Consider the following 9,597-nt stretch of genomic DNA (forward strand, 5'->3'; position numbering starts at 1 on the left):
AGAGAACTTATTTAAACAGAAATTACGAATGCATTGTTATAGTGAACAGATGTCACAGTGTTATTGTGTGTGTACATTCTTGCTTGTTAGTTGCACGATTACGTAACGATTATAAGGCTCACATACTTAGAACATTTGCCAGTACTGCTAATGAGATTTTAATGCAACATTTTGGTTTACTTGAAAATACATTCTGGATTTAAAGTACTTTCAGTGAGATACCAGATGACACAGTGGTTAGTTTATGTGACAGCTACACGATTTTATCACGACGCTACTAATGAGTGACAATTTACAATGTTGCTTTTGCGGTGTATCTGTTTTATATCTGCACAGTTTTTCTGAATTCTTCTGTAAAGTAAAACATGTTTTAGTAGTAACTTTTGTGGTATAGCTACAATGAGACTGCCTTTTCCATAGCACAACAATACGTTACAGCACAGTACTTTCATCACCACGGCAATAAGCGTAATAACTAAAATATCCATATGCAAAGCATTTCACTTTTGTTTATCATGAGGTAAGTACAATGACTTTTGCAGAACTTAGCTTTCGGAGGACGATAAATACACTTCCACAGAGATTATCTTACAACAAGACGCACAGTTTAGCGCTACAGTACAAGTATTTGAGTGATTAATTTTGTACTTAAAACATTTATTTTTAAAGATATTTGAAGTACAATGATACAAAGGTTTTCCGTGATACATTTCATTCCATTGCTGTAATCTGTAACACCTGAGGGTATAATTACATTCATCCTCAGGGGGTGCACGCTTACTTTGTGTACCATGTGTGTGGCAAGCACAAGGAGCCCTAGCTAATATGGTATTTGCTTATACAACTTTAGAAATCGGTACCATATTTATCTAACACATAAATTACACAGCTAGCTGATCATTTAACTGAGAGAGACAAACATTTTTTTACTACATCAGTGACACATGTTTACACAATTACACAGTTGGGTAACTCCACACTTACGAAATTGTATTTTGTCTGTACTTTCTGTTCATATTTTTTTGGACCCATTGTGATATTATGAGAGCTTTGAATGATATATTTGGTATGGGATCACGATTTTTAAAGTACGTTTGAAGCAGATGACACTTTTGACATGAGGAGTGAATTTTTTTTAGGTTTTGAAATTATTGGAGGAAGCTACGACGATTTTGAGAGTTGACTGAGGTGTTATGATGTAATTATTACGATTACTATATGTATTATGCTGTTGCGGTATGTTTATGATCAATAAGCTGATGCTATATGAGTTATTTGATTAAGCTACGTATCTGTTATGTTGAAATATTGAAGAAGTGTCGACGAATAAGGTAAGGAATAATGAGTAGTGTTTAGGGACTCTGGTTTGTGAAAAAGATTGTTAGAAACCAAGAATCGAACTTTAAGAGTTATGAAATGTATGTAAATGCATGAATGTATTACAATGCCGACAAAAATTTTTTGGACACTGTAATATCAATAGTATTTTGTTTCTACAGATTTGTAACGCAAATTCTTGACCAGTGAAAAATTTTTGTATGAGACTGTCACTGTAGCGGAAACTTCTGTCGTAAATATTTCGGTAAGAAAGTTAAGTGACCACCTTCACGTAAGGCGTCGTGGGCACCCAGCTGTGCGACAGACGCCCGGAAAAAAAGCCATTAGTGTGTGCCTTTTAGAGGCACAGGTGGAGAAAAAAAAAGGGGGCCATTATCCTCGCTATTGACATTCCTTTGTAGAAAGCATCGCAAATACGACACGCTCATTACTTGGAAACATTATCGTACTTTTTGCTACTTACTGAAATGCTTATGAATTGATGGGAAATATTCTTACATCTGCAAACCTGATTATGACAAGTGTCTTTCTACAAGAGTTGAGAGCTACTGACTTACGAAATGCCACATAGCTATTGAATGATGTTTTTATGCTTTGGTTTGCGTAATTGCTTATTTCATTTGATACCTGTTTTCCAGCTGTGTTGCAGCATTGGTTTTATAAAATAAACTTAAATGCATCTGCTAATGTGAACACTTTCTGTCAACAGATTTAGTAAATAATAATTTTCTGATCCACATTCTTCGAAAAAGGAGCTCTTGGAATGGAGAGAACAATAAGAAGGGACTAATAACAGTAACTGCATATATAATTTTCTTTTCAAGTACTTGGTAATTTTTTGTAGAATTAGTTTTTTTGGTGCACCACTTTAATTACATAGACATTAAGATGTGAATAGACATTTCCCTTATCTTCATTGTTGTCTTTAGTGTACTATTTTTACTGCTTGAGCTTTGTCATGTTTAGATATAAGTTATTGCATTTGCTGCTGCTGTTTGCCAGGCATAGTGCTATTAAATTTCACTTTGTATTGCTCTGTTAAGCTAGTTTTTCTACTGATATATTTTTCTTGTTTGCTGCACAGTGCCTTATATTAGTTGTAATATTGCAATTGCTTTGCCTATTTAAATTTTTTGTCATTGATGTTTGTGTTAATTGTTTTGTGCTGCTGCATTGCCTCGTCCCTCAGTTTAGCATCTGAGCTCAGTAAATTTAAGTTAGCTTAAGAGAGGGTAGCCTATAAGAGAATGAGTTGCGATGAATTTGAAGAAATGCACTGAAAGGCTATACGAGAAAAGTACAGAAAGCAGGTATAGATAGGACTTTTGGAATAATGAAGAACAAAGGGAGATCTCCGAGAAGTAAAGAAAGTTTTGTTTGCAAAATACTGCAGTAAAACAAACCCTGTCCTTTCCTTGTGTTATTCCTCTATATGTTTGTGTACCCTTGTGTATTTATGTTCTTCCTGTATTTATATGGTTATCTGATAAGACTTATGTTGTAGAATTTTTCTAATACTCAGCTACATGAACTATGATGAGGAATACTGTTATCCTCAAATATAATTTGCATTAATAATATATTATTTACTTTGTAAAGATGTTTAGACATTATTTATTCTGTTTTGTTTTAATGCTCATGTGTAAAGTTGATGTTTCGAAAGTTATTCTGATCTTTTATGCATGTACTTATGTCATAATTCTTGTAACACTGATGTACATGTTTATTTCTATTCTTTTGTAAAGCCTGTTTTACTACAAAGGTTATCTGTATTGTTATGTTCTATAATGATGTATTTTGTACCTTTGTTATTGTATTCTTATGTTATAAAATTGTAATTGACACCAGTTCATCAAATTAAGTAACTTGTAAGTTACATTTCACTGCACACATTTCTGTTGGTCATAGTATATGGACAATATGTGAGAAGTAGGGACTGTTAGTGTTTGCACGTGTGTTAATAATTCAGCAAGGGGCTGGATAACAGCATTACTGGTTCTAAGGACAATTTCAAAAACTTCGTGAGTGCACAAGTGGTGGTTTATGGACTTGCTATATTGTCCGCAAGACTCTTCGATGGTGATTGTGCATCTGCACAGTCGCAACAGATGGCTGCTGGCCGTCTCTACAAGGACTACGGTGGGTCTGCACCTTTGATGACCCACCAATACCATTATCTCTACAAGGACTACAGTGGGTCTACACCTTTGCTGACTCACCAGTACCATTATTTCTACAAGGACTGCAGTGGGTCTGCACCTCTGGTGGCCCATCAATACCATACTCTCTACCAGGACTACAGTGGGTCTACTCTGTGACGACCTACCTACCAATATTCTTTAAACCTACGACTGACTGCTGTGGGTTTGCTCTGTTGTGGTCCATTACCTGTCTGCATGTCGAGAGTCAGCACTGTCTTTCCGTTGGAAGGACAACACTACTCTTTCAAGACTGCATGGAAATCCACTACTTCTGTGTGCATTGTCTTTTACTGCTCAGACTTTGAGAAAAGAAACGGCAGTTTCACTGTGATGAATGATCAGGACTGTCTTTATGGACTGTGAGAAAATTTTAGCTTTTGACCAACATTGTATCAATACGTGTGTGCATTTGATTTCTTTGTTATTGTAATTGTGAAAAAATTTTAACAAATATGTATTGACCAGTGCCCAAAACAATTTAAAAATTTTTTTGTGGGGAGCATGGGGGCTATGTAAGTAGGCTGTTTAGGTTTTCTTAGCGCTCTGTATGAAAATCACTGGCTGTGCTGTGTGCAGTCTGTGGCTGGTTGGCATTGTTGTAATACTCGCCATTGTAGCGTTGGGCAGCTGGACGTGAACAGCGCGTAGCGTTGCGCAGTTGGAGGTGAGCCGCCAGCAGTGGTGGATGTGGGGAGAGAAATGGCGGAGTTTTGATATTTGTAAGAATGGATGTTATGAACTGCTATATACACTCCTGGAAATTGAAATAAGAACACCGTGAATTCATTTCCCCGGAAGGGGAAACTTTATTGACACATTCCTGGGGTCAGATACATCACATGATCACGCTGACAGAACCACGGGCACATAGACACAGGCAACAGAGCATGCACAATGTCGGCACTAGTACAGTGTATATCAGCCTTTCGCAGCAATGCAGGCTGCTATTCTCCCATCGAGACGATCGTAGAGATGCTGGATGTAGTCCTGTGGAACGGCTTGCCATGCCATTTCCACCTGGCGCCTCAGTTGGACCAGCGTTCGTGCTGCACGTGCAGACCGCGTGAGACGACGCTTCATCCAGTCCCAAACATGCTCTATGGGGGACAGATCCGGAGATCTTGCTGGCCAGGGTAGTTGACTTACACCTTCTAGAGCACGTTGGGTGGCACGGGATACATGCGGACGTGCATTGTCCTGTTGGAACAGCAAGTTCCCTTGCCGGTCTAGGAATGGTAAAACGATGGGTTCGATGACGGTTTGGATGTACCGTGCACTATTCAGTGTCCCCTCGACGATCACCAGTGGTGTACGGCCAGTGTAGGAGATCGCTCCCCACACCATGATGCCGGCGCCAAACACGCATACGACCATCATTGGCACCAAGGCAGAAGCGACTCTCATCGCTGAAGACGACACATCTCCATTCGTCCCTCCATTCACGCCTGTCGCGACACCACTGGAGGCGGGCTGCACGATGTTGGGGCGTGAGCGGAAGACGGCCTAACGGTGTGCGGGACCGTAGCCCAGCTTCATGGAGACAGTTGCGAATGGTCCTCGCCGATACCCCAGGAGCAACAGTGTCCCTAATTTGCTGGGAAGTGGCGGTGCGGTCCCCTACGGCACTGCGTAGGATCCTACGGTCTTGGCGTGCATCCGTGCGTCGCTGCGGTCCGGTCCCAGGTCGACGGGCACGTGCACCTTCCGCCGACCACTGGCGACAACATCGATGTACTGTGGAGACCTCACGCCCCACGTGTTGAGCAATTCGGCGGTACGTCCACCCGGCCTCCCGCATGCCCACTATACGCCCTCGCTCAAAGTCCGTCAACTGCACATACGGTTCACGTCCACGCTGTCGCGGCATGCTACCAGTGTTAAAGACTGCGATGGAGTTCCGTATGCCACGGCAAACTGGCTGACACTGACGGCGGCGGTGCAGAAATGCTGCGCAGCTGGCGCCATTCGACGGCCAACACCGCGGTTCCTGGTGTGTCTGCTGTGCCGTGCGTGTGATCATTGCTTGTACAGCCCTCTCGCAGTGTCCGGAGCAAGTATGGTGGGTCTGACACACCGGTGTCAATGTGTTCTTTTTTCCATTTCCAGGAGTGTATATTATGATTATTAAGGTAAATACAATGTTTGTTCTCTATTAAAATCTTTCATTGGCTAACTATGCCTATCAGTAGTTAGTGCCTTCAGTAGTTTGAATCTTTTTTTTAGCTGGCAGCAGTGGCGCTCGCTGTATTGCAGTAGTTCGAGTAATGAAGATTTTTGTGAGGTAAGTGATTTGTGAAAGGTATAGGTTAATGTTAGTCAGGGCCATCCTTTTGTAGGGATTTTTGAAAGTCAGATTGCGTTGCGCTAAAAATATTGTGTGTCAGTTTCAGCACAGTCCTAAATAATTTTGCAAAGGGGACGTTTCACATTCCGCCAGTGCGGACGGTATTTGCTTCGTGATAAATTACCCGTGTTAAAATGGACCGTTTACCAATTGCAGAAAAGGTCGATATAATGTTGATGTATGGCTATCGTTATCAAAATGCCCAACGGGCGTGTGCTAAGTACGCTGCTCGGTATCCTGGACGACATCATCCAAGTGTCCTGACCGTTCGCCGGGTAGTTACGTTATTTAAGGAAACAGGAAGTGTTCAGCCACATGTGAAACGTCAACCACGACCTGCAACAAATGATGATGCCCAAGTAGATGTTTTAGCTGCTGTCGCGGCTAATATGCACATCAGTAGCAGACAAATTGCGCGAGAATCGGGAATCTCAAAAACGTTGGTGTTGACAATGCTACATCAACACCGATAGCACCCGTACCATATTTCTATGCACCAGGAATTGCATGGCGACGACTTTGAACGTCGTGTACAGTTCTACCACAGGTAACAAGAGAAATTACGGGACGATGACAAATTTTTTTGCACGCATTCTATTTGGCGATGAAGCGTCATTCACCAACAGTGCGTAACGTAAACCAGCATAATATGCAATATTGGGCAACGGAAAATCCACGATGGCTGCGACAAGTGGAACATCAGCGACCTTCGCGGGTTAATGTATGGTGCGGCATTATGGGAGGAAGGATAATTGGCCCCCATTTTATCGATGACAATCTAAATGGTGCAATGCTGATTTCTTACGTAATGTTCTACCGACGTTACAAGACGTTTCACTGCATGACAGAATGGCGATGTACTTCCAACATGATGGATGTCCGGCACATAGCTCGCGTGCGGTTGAAGCGCTATTCAATAGCATGTTTCATGACAGGTGGATTGGTCGTCGAAGCACCATACCATAGCCCGCACATTCACCGGATCTGACGTCCCCGGATTTCTTTCTGTGGGGAGAGTAGAACGATGTTTGCTATCGTGATCCACCGACAACGCCTGACAACATGCGTCAGCGCATTGTCAATGCATGTGCGAACATTACGGAAGGCGAACCACTCGCTGTTGAGAGGAATGTCGTTACACGTATTGCCAAATGCATTAGGTTGACGGACATCATTTTGAGAATTTATTGCATTAATGTGGTATTTACAGGTAATCACGCTGTAACAGCATGCGTTCTCAGAAATGATAAGTTCACAAAGGTACATGTATCACATTGGAACAACCGAAATAAAATGTTCAAACGTACCTACGTTCTGTATTTTAGTTTAAAAAACGTACTTGTTACCAACTGTTCGTCTAAAATTGTGAGCCATATGTTTGTGACTATTACAGCGCAATCTATCACAAAGCGAAAAAAGTGGTCCAACTAAAACATTCATATTTATTTACGTATTACACGAATATGTAATAAATATGGGGGTTCCTATTTTAAAAAACGCAGTTGATATCCTTTTGATCTATGGCAGCGCCATCTAGCGAGCCAACCATAGCGCCATCTGGTTTCCCTCTTCAAGCTAGACAAGTTTCGTTCTTTGTAGTTTTTTCGTTTGTCACTTATTTCGTGAGATATTTGGCCCGATCACCATGAATGGAACACTCTGTATATTAATCGTTTTTCCCTGTAGCTTAACTCATTTTTCTCAGAATTTCGAAAATCTTACACCGTTTCACACTATAGAACGCTTTTTCCAGGACAACAAATTCTATGAAGATGTCTTGATTTTGCTTTAGTCCTGCTTTCATTATCAACCTCTCTGGTGCCTTTACCTTTCCTAAAGTCAAACTGATCGTCATGCAACACATTCTCAATTTTCTGTTCCACTCTTCCGTATCTTTAGCATCTTGTTAAGCTGACTGAGCTCTAATTCTCGCACTTGTCGACTCTTGCTAACTTCGGAATTCTGTGGACGAGATTTTTCCGAAAGTCAGATGGTACAGCGAAAGTCTTGTGGATTCTACACACCGACGAGAAAAGTTGTTTTGCTGCCAATTCGCCCGTTGATTTTAGAAATTCCGTTGGAATGTTATCTACCTCTTCTGCCTTATTTGACCTCAAGTCGTTGAAATCTCTTTTAAATTCTGATGCTAATACTGGGTCTCCTATATCTTCCTTATCGACTGCTGGTCCTTTTTCCATCGCATCATCAGACAAGTACCCCACAAACCCTCATAGAGGACTTTAGTGTAATTTTCCCACCTATCCGTTCTCTCTTCTGCATTTAACAGGGGAATTTCCGTTGTATTCATAATGTTACCGCCATTGCTTTTAATTTCACCGAAGAGTATTTTGACTTTTTTATACGCTGAGTCAGTCTTTACGACAATAATTTCTTTTTCGACTTCTTAATATTTTTTATACGGCCGTGCCATCTTAGCTTCCCTGCACTCCCTGTTTATTTCGTCCCTAAATGACATATACCGGGGTTGGAACTTTAATAGTGGCAACTATTTATTTACAGCTCGTACAAAATATATACATGTTTCAAAGTTTTACTTACCTTCAGAGTAGTCACCAGAAATGTGTATAACGCGTTGCCAGCGATGTGGAAGTCGTAGGATAGTCTTAGCAGTGCGTGTTGTGTTGAGTCCGCAGCTCGTGGTCGTGCGGTAGCGTTCTCGCTTCACGCGTGAGGGTTCCCGGGTTCGATTCCCGGCGCGGTCAGGAATTTTCTCTGCCTCGTGATGACTGGGTGTTGTGTGATGTCCTTAGGTTGGTTAGGTTTAAGTAGTTTTAAGTTCTAGGGGACTGATGACCATAGATGTTAAGTACCATAGTGCTCAGAGCCATTTGAACCAGTTGTGTTGACAGTTCGAGCGGCGCGGTCTATTGCCCGACGAATTTGTAGCAATTCTGAAGCAAATGCCGTGAAGTGTTTCCTTCAGTTTAGAAATCGAGTTGAACTCACGAGGGCGTAAGTCAGGGGAGTGCAGTAGGTGGTATAGAACTAGCAACCCCATCAATCAAACAAGTCAGTAACTGCTTGCACTGTACGTTCTTGAGAATTGTCCTGGAAAATGATGGTCAGGTGCTGCAGAAAGTGTCATCACTTCTGTCTCTAAGCTGGTTGTAGGTTGTGTTCCAAAAATGATCAGCATAGACGTCATTTTGCATCTGGGATAATATTCTGGTATATCTCGACCTTTTCCGCTTGTAATTACCCCTCTTGTGATTTCTGAACAGAGAATTCTCTATTACAAACTAAAATTTGTTGCACAACTCAGTCTTTCTTCTTACCCATTTCTACTACCAAGCCCATACATTCCCTTCCTACAATCTAATTCCAATCCACCATGACTATTAAATTTTCAGCTCCGTTTACATACTGAATTACCCGTTTAATATCCTTATATATTCTCTCTTTCTCTTAATTTTCTGCCTGCGACGATGACATATATTTTTGAACCTTTTGTTTTCTGTGTTGGTTCGCTGTCGCTTCTGGTGAGAACAACAATATCACTGCTGTTCATTGTATCTCATTCTCGGCCCTGTCTTCCTATTCAAAGCGAATCCTACTCCGTTATACCTTTTTCTGATGCTGTTTATATAGCTCTACACTCGTTTGATCAAAATCATTGTGTTCTTTTCATTTCACTTCACTAACCCACAGTATATCTAGATTGATCCTTAGCATTTCCCTTTTCACATTTTCTAA

The sequence above is a fragment of the Schistocerca cancellata genome, chromosome 3 (genome assembly GCF_023864275.1).
Source record: "Schistocerca cancellata isolate TAMUIC-IGC-003103 chromosome 3, iqSchCanc2.1, whole genome shotgun sequence".
In the NCBI taxonomy this organism is placed as follows: Eukaryota; Metazoa; Arthropoda; class Insecta; order Orthoptera; family Acrididae; genus Schistocerca; species Schistocerca cancellata.